This window comes from Helianthus annuus, chromosome 12 (genome assembly GCF_002127325.2).
Source record: "Helianthus annuus cultivar XRQ/B chromosome 12, HanXRQr2.0-SUNRISE, whole genome shotgun sequence".
In the NCBI taxonomy this organism is placed as follows: Eukaryota; Viridiplantae; Streptophyta; class Magnoliopsida; order Asterales; family Asteraceae; genus Helianthus; species Helianthus annuus.
In genome coordinates, this window is record NC_035444.2 from 87,436,647 (window position 1) to 87,455,776 (window position 19,130).

At 41.6% G+C, this 19,130-nt stretch overlaps 1 long non-coding RNA gene across 1 annotated transcript; it reads right to left on the reverse strand.

Annotated features, from left to right (window-relative positions):
- Positions 1-1,845: 1,845 nt before the first annotated feature.
- Positions 1,846-2,448, reverse strand: LOC118484965. Its single transcript, XR_004875231.1, has 2 exons — positions 2,410-2,448; positions 1,846-2,042 (listed from the first exon to the last, which is right to left on the reverse strand). It is a non-coding gene; the product is annotated as an uncharacterized LOC118484965 (long non-coding RNA).
- Between the last annotated feature and the right edge of the window lie 16,682 nt (positions 2,449-19,130).

Sequence of the window (19,130 nt, forward strand, 5' to 3'; positions counted from 1 at the left end):
TAACATTTAAGAGCTATACAGTCAAGAAAATCAAGAGCAATGGTGATATATATGCGGATTAGACACCAAAAAATAAACCCTCAAAAAATGGCTACAATTCAAGGAATGTGCTTAGTGACGGCATTAGATTCCTAATTGATGGAGAACGGTCTGGTGGCATGAAAAGTCGCTTCCAGGAGGTTGTCAAGTTTTTTCGCTCGACGATTCCATTCTTGGGTGGTTGGTTTCGCCCTTGTTCCTTTAACTCGAATCCTAGCCTTGTATATCCCATTTTAGTTTTACACCATTGTGAACCTTACGCCTTTTTTTCTCTCTGATCGAGGTTCTCGGCTTTTATAAATCTTCATCAACTAAATGACTCGTATATATGTTGACATTTAAGAGATATATAGTCAAGAAAATCAAGAGCAATGGTGATATATACGCGGATTAGACACCAAAAAATAAACACTCAAAAAATGGCTACAATTTAAGGAATGTGTTTAGTGACGACATCAGATTTCTAATTGATGGAGAAAGGTCTGGTGGAAAAAAAATGCTACTTGCAGGAGGTTTTCAAGTGTTTTCGCTCGACGATTCCATTCTTGGGTGGTTGGTTTGGCCCTTGTTCATGTAACTCGAATCCTAGCCCGGTATATCCCATTTTAGTTTTACACCATTGTGAACCTTTCGCCTTTTTAACTCTCTGATCGAGATTCTCGGCATTGAAAAATCTTCGTAAACTTAATCACACGTGTATATGTTAACATTTAAGAGATATACTGTCAAGAAAATCAAGAGCAATGGTGAAATATATGCGGATTAGACACCAAAAAATAAACACTCAAAAATTGACTACAATTTAAGGAATGTGTTTAGTGACGGCATCAGGTTCCTAATTAATGGAGAAAGGTCTGGTGGCAAGAAAAGCTGGTTCCAGGAGGTTGTTAAGTGTTTTCGCTCGACGATTCCATTCTTAGGTGGTTGGTTTGGCCCTTGTTCCTGTAACTCGAATCCTAGCCGGGTGTATCCCACTTTAGCTTTACACCATTGTGAACCTTATGCGTTTTTTACTCTCTGATCGAGGTTCTCGGCATTGAAAAATCTTGGTAAACTAAATCGCACGTGTATATGTTAACATTTAAGAGATATACAGTCAAGAAAACCAAGAGAAATGGTGATATATATATGCGGATTAGACACCAAAAAATAAACACTCAAAAAACAACTACAATTTAAGGAATGTGTTTAGTGACGACATCAGATTCCTAATTGATAGAGAAAAGTCTGGTGGCAAGAAAAGCTGCTTCCAGGAGGTTGTCAAGTGTTTTCGCTCGACGATTCCATTCTTGGGTGGTTAGTTTTGACCTTATTCCAGTAACTCAAATCCTAGCGTGGTATATCCGATTTTAGTTTAACGCCATTGTGAACCTTACACCTTTTTTGCTCTCTGATCGAGGTTTTCAGCATTGAAAAATCTTGGTAAACTAAATCACACGTGTATATGTTAATATTTAAGAGATATACAAATCTACAAAATCAAGAGCAATGGTGATATATATATGCGGATTAGACACCACAAAAATAAACACTCAAAAAATGGCTACAATTTAAGGAATGTGTTTAGTGACGCCATCAGATTCCTAATTGATGGAGATAGGTCTGGTGGCAAGAAAAGCTGCTTCCAGGAGGTTGTCAATTGTTTTCCCTCGACAATTCTATTCTTGGGTGGTTGGTTTGTGTCACAACCCCCGATCCCTAGTTCCCGGGAACGGGCGGCCGCGAACCAGTTTCGGTGGTATCACGTTATTTACTTAATTGGCAGCGGAAATTTCATCAGGACCGTAGTTAGGAAATATTTTATCAGAGTAAAACCACCATATTTTATTTTTATAATCACATGGGTAAAACCCAAGATTTTTATTACAACATGTTTTTAGGGATAACCCTTATTTTATTGAATTTAAAACATCGTCTTTTAGGTAACTTTTATAGCCACATTTTTCCAAGCCGTCAGTGCTCTCGAGCTGGCTTTATTCTAATTGGCTTTCACATTGTGTTACCTGAAACGCGTTTTAAAAACATTTTATCAGCAAGAAATACTGGTGAGTGAATCCCAGTTTAATCAAGAAATATGAATTTACTTTAAACAGTATTGAGGGCGATTACAATGTTTATATCTACACAATTACTCATTCAGTAGTGTCAAGTCTGACTGAGGGTCATATTACACATTGGCTAACTCTTCGTCCAATGGTAACGTTACTCACATTTTGTATACAAAACCCCAACATACCGGCAGTAATTGTAGAATTACAAAGACTCAATCACTGCTAAATTGCATTGTAAAAAGGTTAAGGTTTTGTAAAAACTGTTAATAAAAAGGAGATTTCTCACAAAAAGGTTTACATAAAAAGAAGGATTACTCACATTGCTATTATAGGGCTTTCCTTTGTGATTCCCTGGTTATAATCTAATTGAATAAACAATGCACACGCGTTAGTATAATAACCCATTTTAATATTAGTAATACCCTCCCCGAGACGGTATTCCAACGACTACGTCGGGCAAAACCACGACAGCCGTTACGGAACCCTAGATCAATCGGGCAGAATATCTAATACGTATCCAGGGTTATGATACTTACAACGAGGCAGAGCTTCGCTAATTAGGGGGGGGGTATTATACCCGTGTATAATGCCTACACTTTAGAATTGAGAGAAAGAAAACGATTGTGAACGAATTTGAATGAAGATCCGATGGCCTGCTTATATAGTGCTTCTCCTGGGTTTTCTCGCGGCCCGCGTAAAATAAGGCAAGGCCTTACGCGGCCCGCGTCAACTCTAGTCAACGCGTAGCTGGGCTGAGTCATCGAGTAGGTTTGCCGGGTGTTGGGCCACGTGGCCGCACCGGGCTGCGCCACCTTTTGAACCTCTCGCGGCCCGCGTGAACTTAATGGGTAGCTTACGCGGCCCGCCTGAACTAATGAAATTAAAGGAATCCGGTTACACCTTAATACGGCCCGCGTAAAATAAGGGTGAGGGTTGTCGCGGCCCGCCTAAACTTATATTTTCTTGTTTTTGATTATTTTTAATAATATATTTTATTTCGGGCTCGGATTTCACATACGGGATGTATTTTAGGAAGTGTAGGGTGTCAGAAAAATATTCGGGAGGTTTGTTATATTTTGGGTACAACTCCTGGATTATTTAATAAAATATATAGTGTACCCACATTAAGTATAGTAACCCAATTTCACTTTATCCCTACGTCACGAGACAGAACCCCAACGAATTTAGGCAGAGCCTTGACATACGTTACGGGGCCCTACGTCAGTCGGACAGGGTATCAGTGATCAAGGGCTACAATACTTAAAACGGGTCATGGCTTTATTATTATTATGGGATAAAATATATATAGAGAGTGTGTAGACAGCGAGATAGAAAGACTGAACAAAGAAATTTTGAAAGGATTCCTCTCCTATATATAGTAAATTCTAAGAAGTTTGAAGGCCACGCTTCCTTCTCTTAGTGTATACACGTACTCTTTCAATTTTTTAATGCAGATGGACACTTGGAGGAATATTAGTCAAGATTACTTGTCAATCTATACACTACACACACGTATATCTTGGGTATCCGGGGCACCCTTCGGTGACCCCTTAGGGGACTCAACTCACCTATTAGGTGTGTGCTGCCAACAATTAGGTAAGTTAGAGAGAGAGTAGAGAGAGAGGGTGAAATAGGTGGGGAGTTGCCGAAGAGAGGGGAGGAGAGAGGGAGGAGAGAGGGAGAGCTTGACCAATCAATGCTTTTCTTCTTTTTTTTTTTTTTTTAAAACCAATTCACCTAAGAGGGGAGTGCCGCCATCAAAAAGGGGTATTAGGGAAGTGTTAGAGGGGAGTTGACGTGGCATTTTATGGTTGGTTATGTGTAAGAGGGGGGACTCACCTAAGAGGTGAGCACCCCTTACACCCTTAGAATCTTAAAATTCAAAATGTAAACTTTATTATTTTGTTAAAAATGCACGTCCACTTTATGTGTAAATTTTGATTATCACTATTATTATTATTTTTAAAAATCACTTCACATTAAGTGTGAATTATTATAGTTTATTTAATTTTATATTATTGATTTATATATTATAATAATTAATTCAACTGTTTCATTTATTTGGTTTTTATAACTTCTAAAATATGATCTTTATAAAATAATGAATATGTTATTAGAATGAGAATATTTGTATCCACATTTTGAACCAGGTTTTATTAAAAACAGATTAGGTTCAAATATAATGTATTTTTATAATTTATTTATTAAATTGTTCATACGCTTGCCCAAAATATCTCATAATTTCATCGGTTAATTTACCCATGATGCATTCTTTTAATAACATAAGTATTTATATAAAATAAAAATTTTGGGAATGTTACAGTTTGGCCCATGTTCCTGTAACTCGAATTCTAACCCGGTATATCCCATTTTAGTTTTACACCATTGTGAACCTTACGCCTTTATTACTCTCTGATCGAGGTTCTCGGCATTGTAAAATATTCGTAAACTAAATCACACGCGTATATGTTTATATTTAAGAGATATACAGTCAAGAAAATCAAGAGCAATGGTGATATATATGCGGATTACACACCAAAAAATAAACACTCAAAAAATGGCTACAATTTAAGGAATGTGTTTAGTGACGGCATCAGATTCCTAATTGATAGAGAAAGGTCTGGTGGCAAGAAAAGCTGCTTCCAGGAGGTTGTCAAGTGTTTTCGCTCGAAGATTCCATTCTTGGGTGGTTGGTTTGGCCCTTGTTCCTGTAACTCGAATCCTAGCCCAGTATATCCCATTTTAGTTTTACACCATTGTGAACCTTACGCCTTTTTTACTCTCTGACCGAGGTTCATGGCTGATGCGTGTCAGTGTATATATGTTTTTAGATGTATATTTAATCCCTTTTTACACTTTTAGCCAAGTTTTAAATTTATAAAACACGATATTCACTAACACTAAACACACATATGGGCAAGTGCACCCATCGTGGACGTAGTATAGTGTTGGTAAGATACTGGGGTCGTCCAAGGACACAAGAGCTTTTAATACCGGTTTATCCTCAACGTCTAATCAAATCAAAAAGTGAGAAAAATGTTTTAAACTAAGAAAAATAAAAACTAACTAAATGCTGAAAATAAAAATAAAATAAAAAAACAGATAGACAAGATGAATCACTTGGATCCGACACGTGTATTAGTATAACCTTTGATTATTTTCGCACTTTTGCACTTGTTTAAGAGATTATCTTAGTTATTGTAGTAGGCCCCTCTTTTGAAGGCGACGTTACCCTCAACCCAGTAGTTTGAGTCAGCAAGGATACAATCCTAAAGGGTCGGATTATTGAAAGATAATGAATTAAGTTATTAATGCAAATTATGGTAGGCCCCGCTTTTCGCGGTGACGTTACCCTCGACTAAGTAGTCTGAGTCAGCAGGGATACAGTCCTAAATAGCCGGGTTATAGTATTAATAGTAGTTAACTTATGAGGGGGTCAAAGAGTTTGGATCCCCGCCATCCAATACCTATGGGCATTGAAGGAGATCCTACTAAATTTGACCCAGGTCCCAAGCAGGACCTCTAAACGTTGAACAAGGGCAAGACCCTTACCAAACCGTTCCCTTAACCCCCGACCAGGTAGCCAACATACCTCCATATAGACCGTGGAGATATGAATGGTGAAAATCTTTTATTTTATATAGACAGTAAAATAATGCCAAGACACCGCGGACAAACGATAAGGAAAGATCACCTTCAACATAAGTAACTAGTTATTAAAGTCATTAATACAAAACCAAATAAAAAGTGCAAAAGATTAAAAATAAAAAGTATTATACTAAACACTTGTCTTCACCAAGTGATGTAAGAGACTTAGGCAAACATGGCCTTGATTGTCAAGAACTCTTACGATCAATCTTGGATCCCGAGACGACTCACACACTCTACGATGGACAATGGATGATGGTGGTGGATGATGGTGTTATGGTGGTGGTGGGTGGTGGATGAAGTGTGAGAGAGGTGGTGCGCCAAGGGATGAGAGAGAATGAAGCCAAGCTCCTCTATTTATAGGCTGAACAGAAGGCTGGACACGGCCCCGTGTCCGCTGGACACGGCCCCGTGCCCGTCTGACATTCTCTCACTTCATTAATTGTAATTGCGAATTACAATTAATGCGCCTGCTGTACTTTCACCACGCCCCCGTGCTCGCTGGACACGGCCCCGTGGTGGGCAATGGAAGCTTCTACTGGTTTGTCTTTTCTGCTGCTTCCTGGGCACGCCCCCGTGTTCGCTGGACACGGGGCGTGTTCAGACTCTGTTTCTTCTCCTTTGCCTTGGGAGATGCCGTTGAGGGTCCGGGCAGTCCACTTTTGTTCCTTTTCTTGTATTTTATGGTAGAATTAGTTGTCTTTTTGCTTCTTTTGTGATTTTGAGCTCATTTCATCCTGAAAATACAAAAGGAAGACAAAAACACTCTTTTTCCAACATTAGTACTTAAAAAGGGCTAGTTTTATGCCTTAATTGATGTGTTTTATATGTTGCATTTTACACACATCAATGTTATTGAAAAATCTTCGTGAACTAAATCACACGTGTATATATTGACATTTAAGAGATATACAGTCAAGAAAATAAAGAGCAATGGTGATATATATGCGGATTAGACACCAAAAAATAAACACTCAAAAAATGGCTATAATTTAAGGAATGTGTCTATTGACGGCATCAAATTCCTAATTGATGGAGAAAGGTCTGGTGGCAAGAAAAACAGCTTCGAGGAGGTTGTCAAGTGTTTTCGCTCGACTATTCCATTCTTGGGTGGTTGGTTTGGCCCTTGTTCCTGTAACTCGTATCCTAGCCCGGTATATCCCAATTTAGTTTTACACCATTGTGAACCTTACGCCTTTTTTACTCACTGATCGAGGTTCTCGGCATTGAAAAATCTTCGTAAACTAAATCACACGTGTATATGTTGACATTTAAGAGATATATAGTCAAGAAAATAAAGAGCAATGGTGATATACATGCGGATTAGACACCAAAAAATACACACTCAAAAAATGGCTACAATTTATGGAATGTGTTTAGTGACGACATCAGATTCCTAATTGATGGAGAAAGGTCTAGTGGCAAGGAAAGCTGCTTCAGGAGGTTGTCAAGTGTTTTCGCTCGACGATTCGATTATTGGGTGGTTGGTTTGGCCTTTGTTCCTGTAACGCGAATCCTAGCCCGGTATATCCCATTTTAGTTTACACCAATGTGAACCTTACGCCTTTTTTACTCTCTGATCGAGGTTCTCGGCATTAAAAAATCTTCGTAAACTAAGTCACACGTGTATATGTTGAGATTTAAAAGATATATAATCAAGAATATCAAGAGAAATGGTGATATATATGCGGATTAGACACTAAAAAATAAACACTCAAAAATGGTTACAATTTAAGGAATGTGTTTAGTGACGGCATCAGATTCCGATTCCTTATTGATGGAGAAAGGTCTGTTGGCAAGAAAAGTTGCTTCCAGAAGGTTGTCAACTATTTTCGCTCGACGATTCCATTCTTGGGTGGTTGGTTGACCCTTGTTCATGTAACTCGAATCCTAGCCTAATATATCCCATTTTAGTTTTACACCATTGTGAACCTTACGCCTTCTTTACTCTCTGATCGAGGTTCTCGGCATTGAAAAATATTCGTAAACTAAATCACACGAGTATATGTTGACATTTAAGAGATATACAGTCAAGAAAATCAAGAGCAATGGTGATATATATGCGGATTAGACACTAAGAAATAAAGACTCAAAAAATGGCTACAATTTAAGGAATGTGTTTAGTGATGGCATCATATTCCTAATTGATGGAGAAAGGTCTGGTGGCAAGAAAAGCTGCTTCCAGGAAGTTGACAAATGTTTTCGCACGACGATTCCATTCGTGGGTGGTTGGTTTGGCCCTTGTTCCTGTAACTCGAATCCAAGCCCGTTATATCCAATTTTAGTTTTACACCATTGTGAACCATATGCCTTTTTTACTCTCTGATCGAGGATCTCGTCATTGAAAAATCATCGTAAACTAAATCAAACGTGTATATGTTGACATTTAAGAGTTATACAGTCTAGAAAAACAAGAGCAATGGTGATACATATGCGGATTAGACAACAAAAAATAAACACTCAAAAAATGGCTACAATTTAAGGAATGTGTTAAGTGACGACATCAGATTCTAAATTGATGGAGAACGGTCTGGTTTGGCCCATGTTCCTTTAACTCGAATCCTAGCCCCCGGTATATCCTATTTTAGTTTTACACCATAGTGAATCTTACGCCTTTTTTACTCTCTGATCGAGGTTCTCGGCATTGAAAAATCTTCCTGAATCACACGTGTATATGTTGACATTTAATAGATATATAGTCAGGAAAATCAAGAGCAATGATGATATATATGCGGATTAGAAAACAAAAAATAAACACTCAAAAATGGCTACAATTTTTGGAATGTGTTTAGTGACGGCATCAGATTCCTAATTGATGAAAAAAGGTCTGGCGGCAAGAAAATCTGCCTCCAGGAGGTTGTCAAGTGTTTTCGCTCGACGATTCCATTCTTGGGTGGTTGGTTTGGCCCTTGTTCCTGTATCTCGAATCCTAGCCCAGTATATCTCATTTTAGTTTTACACCATTGTGAACCTTACGCCTTTTTTACTCTCTGATCGAGGTTCTCGGCATTGAAAAATCTTTGTAAATCACACGTGTATATGTTGACATTTAATAGATATACAGTCAGGAAAATCAAGAGCAATGATGATATATATGCGGATTATACAACAAAAAATAAACATTCAAAAAATGGCTACAATTTATGGAATGGTTTAGTGACAGCATCAGATTCCTAATTGATGAAGAAAGGTCTGGCGGCAAGAAAAGCTGCTTCCTGGAGGTTGTCAAGTGTTTTCGCTCAACGATTCCATTCTTGGGTGGCTGGTGTCACACCCCCAAAATCCACCTGCGGATAACACCCGCTTCGAGGGCGTGACCGACCAGGATCCAGCCACCAATTATACCGAATACTTATGTTGATAACAAAAGTAATACTTACTATTCATAAGCTTAGTAAATATTAAGTTCAGAGTTTAAAGTTTTAAGTTCCAAAATAGCAACAAGTAGCGGAAGCATAAGTACGGTAGTTTAAAACAAAGTTCATGATTCAAGATAAGGTAACACCCAACACAAGGGTGAACAGACACTACACGTTCCCAAGCTGCAAGCTCCTTCGTCACTGGTTACCTGCAAAGCATGCAGTAAGGGGTCAACAATAATGCTGAGTGAGTCCACTAGTTGTCCAGTTTTAATTACCAAAAACTTTGTTTCACCGGTTAATTTATCCGTTTATACATGCCCTGGGGAGCTACCCCAAAAGTTAGCGACTAAACTGTTTTTCCAATACCGAACACTAGGTAACCGTTGCGTATCCGCAGGATGCCCCGATGTCAATGTTCTATCATCATTGACGGATTTCTGAGTACATTAGTTCACGACCGTCCCAAACCAGGGCACGGTGTGAGGCTGGTAAACACCTAAATAGCGCTATCAACTAATAACCCGCTCGCCTAACCCGGCGACTAATCGGTATTTGTAGTAGGGACTTGAGTGATAGAGTTTCGTTTAGTGCCGTTAGTTGCAATCCGTATAAACAGTAATTAACCAAAAGGTTTCCCAATACCCGGGAAGGAAAAGTAAGTTTTGTTCCCAATAACTAGGGAAGGTATGTAAATGGTATCCCCTTTTACCAGGGGATAGGGTTGTTAGTCTCGTGTCCCAAACCACCGGGACGCATGCTTTTAAGTTGTGAACTCACCTTGGGTTGCTCGGTAGGTTTAGGTTACTTGTCAATCACGTTGGTCACCACGTCCTAACATGGTTACCGGTATAGGTCAGGTTCGGTGTACAAGTAATCACGTAAGAACATATACAGGCACGTAACATTCATACAAGTAATAGTCATGGGGTTATTGGGCCGGCCCTAACAGTAACACAGTCAAACAGAACACAGCAACACATAGTCCATTTAACAGATAGCCCATGTTAACACAGAATGGCCCAATAACTAAAATGGACAGCCCACTCGCAACCAGCTGGTCTCGAGTCGCAACCAGGAGATTTCGGCTTGTCACGCTGTGGTTGCGAGTCGCAACCGTGGTCTCGAGTTGTCACGTGTTGGTTGCGAGTCGCAACCGTCGTAGTCTCGAGTCGTAATCACGTGGTTTCGACTTGTCATGCGTTGGTTGCGAGTCGCAACGGTGTGGTTTCGAGTCGGAATGCTGTCGTTGCGAGTCGTAATCTGTCACTTTCATACACACGTGATGATGCAGATATGACAGTCCACATTGTACATATAAAATCAGACCCAGATTAGGAAACTACCAATAAGGTTTCTACAAACACTTTTCCTCATTTGACCATTAAACCATATAGATCAAACTTTGCCATTTTTAAATCTTCAAACCATCTTTAACTAGTTCATCAAATGTTCATAGTTTCTAGGGTTTTCATGTTAACATAAACACACATTTATGAGCCAAAAATCACATATTTCTAGCAAGATTATGATGCAAAACAAGAAAACATACACTATATAGTCAAAATCTCATATTTAACAACATCATTTTTGCAAGAACAATGAAGCATTCATTTTATAATCTTGAACATAGTTTTGGTTGGCATAAACATTCCTAAACTACCATTTCTAACATGCTACCACATATTGTCCAATTTTTACAAATCAACCTAAAAGTCATACAAAACTACTAACCAAGCATTTCTTAGTTCATACAACATACATACATCTTAAACACAAAAGAAAACACTAACCGGTTATGAAAAGGGGGAGCCGAAAACAAAGAGAAGAGAATGAGAGAAGATGGAGTGTCCGAGTGATGATCTTGACCGAGTCCTTGTCCGAGATCCTTGCTTGAACCGAGAATTTGGAGGAGTTTGGATGTTGTTTTGGGGTTTTCTTAGTTGAGAGAAAGTAAGGAGTGTATGTGTTGGTGTGTTGTGCCAAATGAAGGAAATGAAGGAAAGTGGGGATTATATACCAAGTGTCAACAAGACTAAGGGGGTTTCGGGTTGGGCTTGGGGTTTCGGCCCAAACCGGTTTCGGCTCAAAGGCCCACTCGAGACCGAGTGGCCCACTCGCAACCGCCCGGTTGCGAGTCATGGTCTCGGGTCGTGGTTTCGGCTCTCATATATATATATATAATACATACATACATCACATATCATGCACAAAATCACGTTTCCATTTAATAATATTTATATACACACAAAATATTACAAGGTGATCGTTCGGAAAAACCTCGAGTGTCACATTATCCCCAAGTTTTAAGAACTTTCGTCCCGAAAGTTGAAGCAGCCACTGCCAAGCTAGCGTGTTTCAACGGGGTGTCACATCATCCCCCCGTTAGTTTGGAATTTCGTCCCGAAATTCGGTTGTAGCTTCAGTGCTGAGGTTTTCGTTTGGGAATAACTGGGGATACTTGGACTTCATCTGGTCCTCCCGCTCCCAGGTAAACTCTGGGCCGCGCCGTGAGTTCCAACGAACTCGCACAAGGGGTATCTGGCTACGTTTGAGGGTTTTGATTTCTCGATCCGTGATCTCAATCGGTTCCTCAGTAAAGTGTAGCTGTTCATCAATCGTCAGTTCCTTAAAAGGAATCACAAGTGTTTCATCCGACAAACACTTCTTCAGGTTAGATACGTGAAAAACGTTGTGCACTGCACTCAGCTCTACAGGCAGGTTTAATCTATAAGCAACCTTACCGATTTTCTCGGTAATTTCGAATGGTCCAACATACCGTGGATTCAGCTTGCCCCGTTTACCGAAACGGACCACACCCTTCCAGGGTGAGACTTTAAGTAGAACCCGGTCCCCGACCTGGAATTCTAGTGGTTTCCTACGCTTATCAGCGTAGCTTTTCTGACGGTCACGAGCTGCCGCCATGCGTTGCCTGATCTGGGAAATCTTTTCCGTTGTATCTACTACCAGTTCTGGGCCTGTGAGTTGACTATCACCGACTTCCGCCCAGCAGAGAGGTGATCGGCATTTACGACCGTACAATGCCTCAAAAGGTGCCGCCTGAATACTAGTGTGATAGCTGTTGTTGTAGGAGAATTCCACCAGCGGCAGATGCTTCTCCCAGTTCTTGCCAAAATCGATCACACATGCTCTAAGCATGTCTTCCAGGGTTTGGATGGTGCGTTCAGACTGCCCATCCGTTTGCGGGTGATAAGCGGTGCTCATGTCCAAACGTGAGCCAAAGGATTTGTGCATAGCTTGCCACAACTCGGAAGTAAAACGAGCGTCTCGGTCGGAAATAATAGAAGTTGGCACCCCGTGCCTGGAGACTACTTCCTTTAAATAGATTTCTGCCAAGGTAGAAAACTTGTCTGTTTCCTTAATGGCCAGAAAGTGTGCAGACTTAGTCAATCGATCTATTATCACCCAAATAGTATCATTCCCGCGTTGAGATCTAGGTAGCCCTGTAACAAAATCCATGGAAATTTGCTCCCATTTCCATTTCGGGATTTCCGGTTGTTGTAGTAGGCCTGCTGGTTTCTGATACTCGATCTTGACTCTTGCGCAGGTCAAACATTTGCCAACATAGGCTGCTATGTGGGCTTTCATGCCAGGCCACCAGTAGGTGGTCCTTAAGTCGTGGTACATCTTATCTGAACCAGGATGCACTGAGTAACGGGACTTATGGGCTTCGTCCATCACAAGTTCTCGTAGATCTCCGTAAAGTGGGACCCAAATGCGCCCTGCCACATAGTAGGCGCCGTCTTCTTTTTGCTCTAACTGTTGTCTTGATCCTCGCAGGGACTCAGCCCTGATGTTTTCCGGTTTCAGAGCTTCAATCTGAGCATTTCGAATCTGGGTAGGGAGACTAGACTGGATGGTAAGTTGTAACGCTCGCACGCGCTTTGGTACAGTGTCTTTTCGGCTGAGGGCGTCTGCCACAACATTGGCCTTGCCCGGATGATACTTGATGGCGCATTCATAATCATTCAGAAGTTCGACCCATCGGCGTTGTCTCATGTTTAATTCCTTCTGTTTAAAGATATGCTCGAGACTCCTGTGATCGGTGTAAATGGTGCACTTGGTACCGTACAGGTAATGTCTCCATATCTTAAGCGCAAATATCACTTCTCCCAGTTCCAAGTCGTGTGTTGTGTAGTTCCTTTCGTGTGTCTTAAGTTGTCGAGAGGCGTAAGCGATAACTTTCTCGCGTTGCATCAACACGCAACCGAGCCCATGAATGGACGCATCGCAGTAGACCACAAAGTCGTCAGTGCCTTCAGGTAACGAGAGAATAGGAGCACTACAGAGGTTATCCTTAAGCCTCTGAAAAGCAGATTCCTGTGCTTCATTCCACTTGTAGGTGACGCCTTTCTGAGTGAGCGTAGTGAGGGGTTGTGCAATCTTCGAGAATCCTTGAATGAATCTGCGGTAGTAACCTGCCAATCCCAAGAATTGGCGAACTTCAGTCGGAGTCTTAGGGGTAGGCCAATTCTTTATAGAGTCGATCTTAGCTGGGTCGACGTGGATTCCATCCTTGTTAACCACGTGCCCAAGGAAATGGACTTCTCGAAGCCAGAAGTCGCATTTCGAGAACTTGGCGTACAGTTGCTCATTGCGAAGGAGTTCGAGGATAAGGCGTAGGTGCTGTTCATGCTCTTCCTGACTTTTCGAGTAGATCAAGATGTCGTCTATAAACACGATCACGAACTTGTCGAGGTAGGGTTTGCATACTCGGTTCATAAGATCCATGAACACTGCAGGGGCGTTGGTCATTCCGAAGGGCATAACGAGGAATTCATAATGACCCTAACGAGTTCTGAACGCAGTCTTGGAAATATCTTCATTACGGACCCTTAACTGATGATAGCCTGATCGCAGGTCAATCTTAGAGTAGTAGCTTGATCCTTGCAATTGATCGAATAGGTCGTCGATTCGAGGGAGAGGGTAGCGATTCTTGATGGTAACCTTGTTCAACTCACGATAGTCAATACACATTCGGAACGTGCCATCCTTCTTCTTAACAAAGAGTACCGGTGCTCCCCAGGGTGATGAACTAGGACGGATAAATCCTTTATCCAAAAGTTCTTGTAGTTGTGTCGAGAGTTCCTTCAATTCTGCGGGGGCTAGTCGATAAGGCGCACGAGCTATAGGCGCTGCTCCGGGAGCTAGCTCGATTTGGAATTCGACCTGACGATGTGGAGGGAGTCCAGGTAATTCCTCAGGAAATACTTCGGGGTAGTCACGCACTACTGGAAAATCTTCAATCCTCTTTTCCTTTTCCTGCGTGTTGGTAACAAGTGCTAAGATAGCGGTGTGCCCTTTTCGTAAACACTTCTGGGCCTTCAAGAACGAGATAATGCCGGAGATTTCCCCACTTTTGCCACCTTGTACAATGAGGGGTTTGCCAGAACGGCGAGGAATACGAACCACTTTCTCTTGACAAAGGATCTCAGCGCGATGCTTGGATAACCAATCCATACCAATAACGACGTCGAAGCTTCCGAGAGTAACAGGGAAAAGATCGATACTAAAGGTCTGACCAGACAACTCTAGTTTGCAGCCTTTGACAACATGTGAGGCCTCGATGTTTCTACCATTAGCTAACTCGACGATATGAGGAGAACTTAGTAACGAAAGCGGACGCTTAAGCTTCTTACTAATACGTAGGGATACATAACTAGCATCGGCACCGGAATCAAATAACACAGAAACATAACGATCATCGAGTAGGAACTTACCCGCCACGACATTGGGGTCATTCCTTGCTTCACCAGCTCCAATCACGAAAGCTCTTCCTCTAGCACCATTCCCAGCATTGTTGTTCTGATTGTTGTTCCCAGCTCCCTGATTATTGTTGCGGTTCTGATTCAGTTCAGGACAATCCTTCTTAAAGTGCCCCTCAGCTCCACACTTAAAACATGCCCGGTTGTTTCCCTGCTGCTGTTGCTGTTGGGGTTGTTGCTGATTCTGTCTAGCTGGGAACTGACTTCGACAATCCTTGGCGTCGTGCCCAATCTTGTGGCATCGCTGACACTGGCCCTTGTTACATGCCCCATTGTGGTGCTTGTTACACTTGTTGCACTTAGGGTAGCTTCCCCGGTAGCCACCCTGTTGCTGAGTGCCTTTGTTGCTTTCAGTTTTCCTTTGCTGCGCTGGGGCCTGAGTGGGGTTAGCATCCTTGCTTTGACTTCCTTCCCACTTACGCTTGCTGTCACTAGAAGTTCCGACGGTAGCACTGATCCTTTTGGGCAACCGGCCCTCTTCCACGGCCTGATCAGTGAGTTTGTGAGCAAGTCGAACAATCGGCTGAATGGTAGTGTGGTTGGCTGTAGTGACATGGCTTCGAATCTCTGGAGCCAAACCTTTGATATACAGTTCGATCCTTCGGTACATTGGTCGTGACATGTTCGGGCAGAGAGCAGCATAGTCATTGGACAACTTGGTGTAGGTTTCAATCTCTGACCCAACCATCTTGAGCTCATAGTACTCGTTCTCAAGCTTGTGGATGTCATCCCGGTGACAGTATTCATCCTTAATCATATCCTTGAAATCCTCCCATGCCGTAGCATTTGCAGTCTCCAACCCAAACATCTGAATCTGCGCCTTCCACCAAGAAAGCGCGCTTCCTTCAAGCGTAGCAGTAGCAAATTTCACCCAATTTGCAGGGGGACACTCGCAAACAGCAAAAACAGCTTCAATTTTCTCAATCCAATGCAGAAGACCTATGGCACCCTCAGTGCCGTTGAAAGGGAGAGGCTTGCAATCCATGAAAGTTTTGAAAGTACACACTGGTGGTTGCGCAGGTGCATGCTGACCTGTTCGTGAGAAGCGAAGCGTATAGGTTTAGAGACGAAAAGTCGATGTGGCGGTAGGATCTAAACATCCTAAAACAGCGAGCTTACCTATAGGGTGAGCTGCAAAAGCCGCAGCCACTGTGTTGAGCAGGTTAGTGAACTGAGCCTGCGTCATGTTGATGTTTCCTCTTCCACGTCCACTCATTGTCTTCATAACCAGAAAACACAATATGAGTGTGATGTCGTAGTGTAGCGAGAATGAGATAGAAGAGAGAGGTGTATCTATCTAGTTTAGGCACACTAGTACGTATATCATAACAGGAAACATAAAGTAAGCAACAAGTAAACACTGGTCCGAGCTATGAGGTCAAAAGTGTTGAGCCTTGCACTTGGAGTGTAGTGTCGTCGCGAGTCACGGGTTATAGTCTGGTTTTCTCCAAAAAGATTTTTCCCTTTTTAAAACCAAGTTCACTATAACCAATGGCTCTGATACCAATCTGTCACACCCCCAAAATCCACCTGCGGATAACACCCGCTTCGAGGGCGTGACCGACCAGGATCCAGCCACCAATTATACCGAATACTTAAGTTGATAACAAAAGTAATACTTACTATTCATAAGCTTAGTAAATATTAAGTTCAGAGTTTAAAGTTTTAAGTTCCAAAATAGCAACAAGTAGCGGAAGCATAAGTACGGTAGTTTAAAACAAAGTTCATGATTCAAGATAAGGTAACACCCAACACAAGGGTGAACCGACACTACACGTTCCCAAGCTGCAAGCTCCTTCGTCACTGGTTACCTGCAAAGCATGCAGTAAGGGGTCAACAATAATGCTGAGTGAGTCCACTAGTTGTCCAGTTTTAATTACCAAAAACTTTGTTTCACCGGTTAATTTATCCGTTTATACATGCCCTGGGGAGCTACCCCAAAAGTTAGCGACTAAACTGTTTTTCCAATACCGAACACTAGGTAACCGTTGCGTATCCGCAGGATGCCCCGATGTCAATGTTCTATCATCATTGATGGATTTCTGAGTACATTAGTTCACGACCGTCCCAAACCAGGGCACGGTGTGAGGCTGGTAAACACCTAAATAGCGCTGTCAACTAATAACCCGCTCGCCTAACCCGGCGACTAATCGGTATTTGTAGTAGGGACTTGAGTGATAGAGTTTCGTTTAGTGCCGTTAGTTGCAATCCGTATAAACAGTAATTAACCAAAAGGTTTCCCAATACCCGGGAAGGAAAAGTAAGTTTTGTTCCCAATAACTAGGGAAGGTATGTAAATGGTATCCCCTTTTACCAGGGGATAGGGTTGTTAGTCTCGTGTCCCAAACCACCGGGACGCATGCTTTTAAGTTGTGAACTCACCTTGGGTTGCTCGGTAGGTTTAGGTTACTTGTCAATCACGTTGGTCACCACGTCCTAACATGGTTACCGGTATAGGTCAGGTTCGGTGTACAAGTAATCACGTAAGAACATATACAGGCACGTAACATTCATACAAGTAATAGTCATGGGGTTATTGGGCCGGCCCTAACAGTAACACAGTCAAACAGAACACAGCAACACATAGTCCATTTAACAGATAGCCCATGTTAACACAGAATGGCCCAATAACTAAAATGGACAGCCCACTTGCAACCAGCTGGTCTCGAGTCGCAACCAGGAGATTTCGGCTTGTCACGCTGTGGTTGCGAGTCGCAACCGTGGTCTCGAGTTGTCACGTGTTGGTTGCGAGTCGCAACCGTCGTAGTCTCGAGTCGTAATCACGTGGTTTCGACTTGTCATGCGTTGGTTGCGAGTCGCAACGGTGTGGTTTCGAGTCGGAATGCTGTCGTTGCGAGTCGTAATCTGTCACTTTCATACACACGTGATGATGCAGATATGACAGTCCACATTGTACATATAAAATCAGACCCAGATTAGGAAACTACCAATAAGGTTTCTACAAACACTTTTCCTCATTTGACCATTAAACCATATAGATCAAACTTTGCCATTTTTAAATCTTCAAACCATCTTTAACTAGTTCATCAAATGTTCATAGTTTCTAGGGTTTTCATGTTAACATAAACACACATTTATGAGCCAAAAATCACATATTTCTAGCAAGATTATGATGCAAAACAAGAAAACATACACTATATAGTCAAAATCTCATATTTAACAACATCATTTTTGCAAGAACAATGAAGCATTCATTTTATAATCTTGAACATAGTTTTGGTTGGCATAAACATTCCTAAACTACCATTTCTAACATGCTACCACATATTGTCCAATTTTTACAAATCAACCTAAAAGTCATACAAAACTACTAACCAAGCATTTCTTAGTTCATACAACATACATACATCTTAAACACAAAAGAAAACACTAACCGGTTATGAAAAGGGGGAGCCGAAAACAAAGAGAAGAGAATGAGAGAAGATGGAGTGTCCGAGTGATGATCTTGACCGAGTCCTTGTCCGAGATCCTTGCTTGAACCGAGAATTTGGAGGAGTTTGGATGTTGTTTTGGGGTTTTCTTAGTTGAGAGAAAGTAAGGAGTGTATGTGTTGGTGTGTTGTGCCAAATGAAGGAAATGAAGGAAAGTGGGGATTATATACCAAGTGTCAACAAGACTAAGGGGGTTTCGGGTTGGGCTTGGGGTTTCGGCCCAAACCGGTTTCGGCTCAAAGGCCCACTCGAGACCGAGTGGCCCACTCGCAACCGCCCGGTTGCGAGTCATGGTCTCGGGTCGTGGTTTCGGCTCTCATATATATATATATAATACATACATACATCACATATCATGCACAAAATCACGTTTCCATTTAATAATATTTATATACACACAAAATATTACAAGGTGATCGTTCGGAAAAACCTCGAGTGTCACAGCTGGTTTGGCCCTTGCTCCTGTAACTCGAATCCTAGCCCGGTATATCCCATTTTAGGTTTACACCATTGTGAACCTTACGCCTTTTTTACTCTCTGATCGAGGTTCTCAGCATTGAAAAATCTTCGTAAACTAAATCACACGTGTATATGTTGACATTAAAGAGATATATACAGTCAAGAAAATCAAGAGTAATGGTGATATATATATATATATACGAATAAGACACCAAAAAATAAACACTCAAAAAACGGGTATAATTGATGGAATGTATTTAGTGACAGCAACGGATTCCTAATTGATGGAGGAAGGTCTGGTGGCAAGAAAAGCTTCTTCCAGGAGGTTGTCAAGGG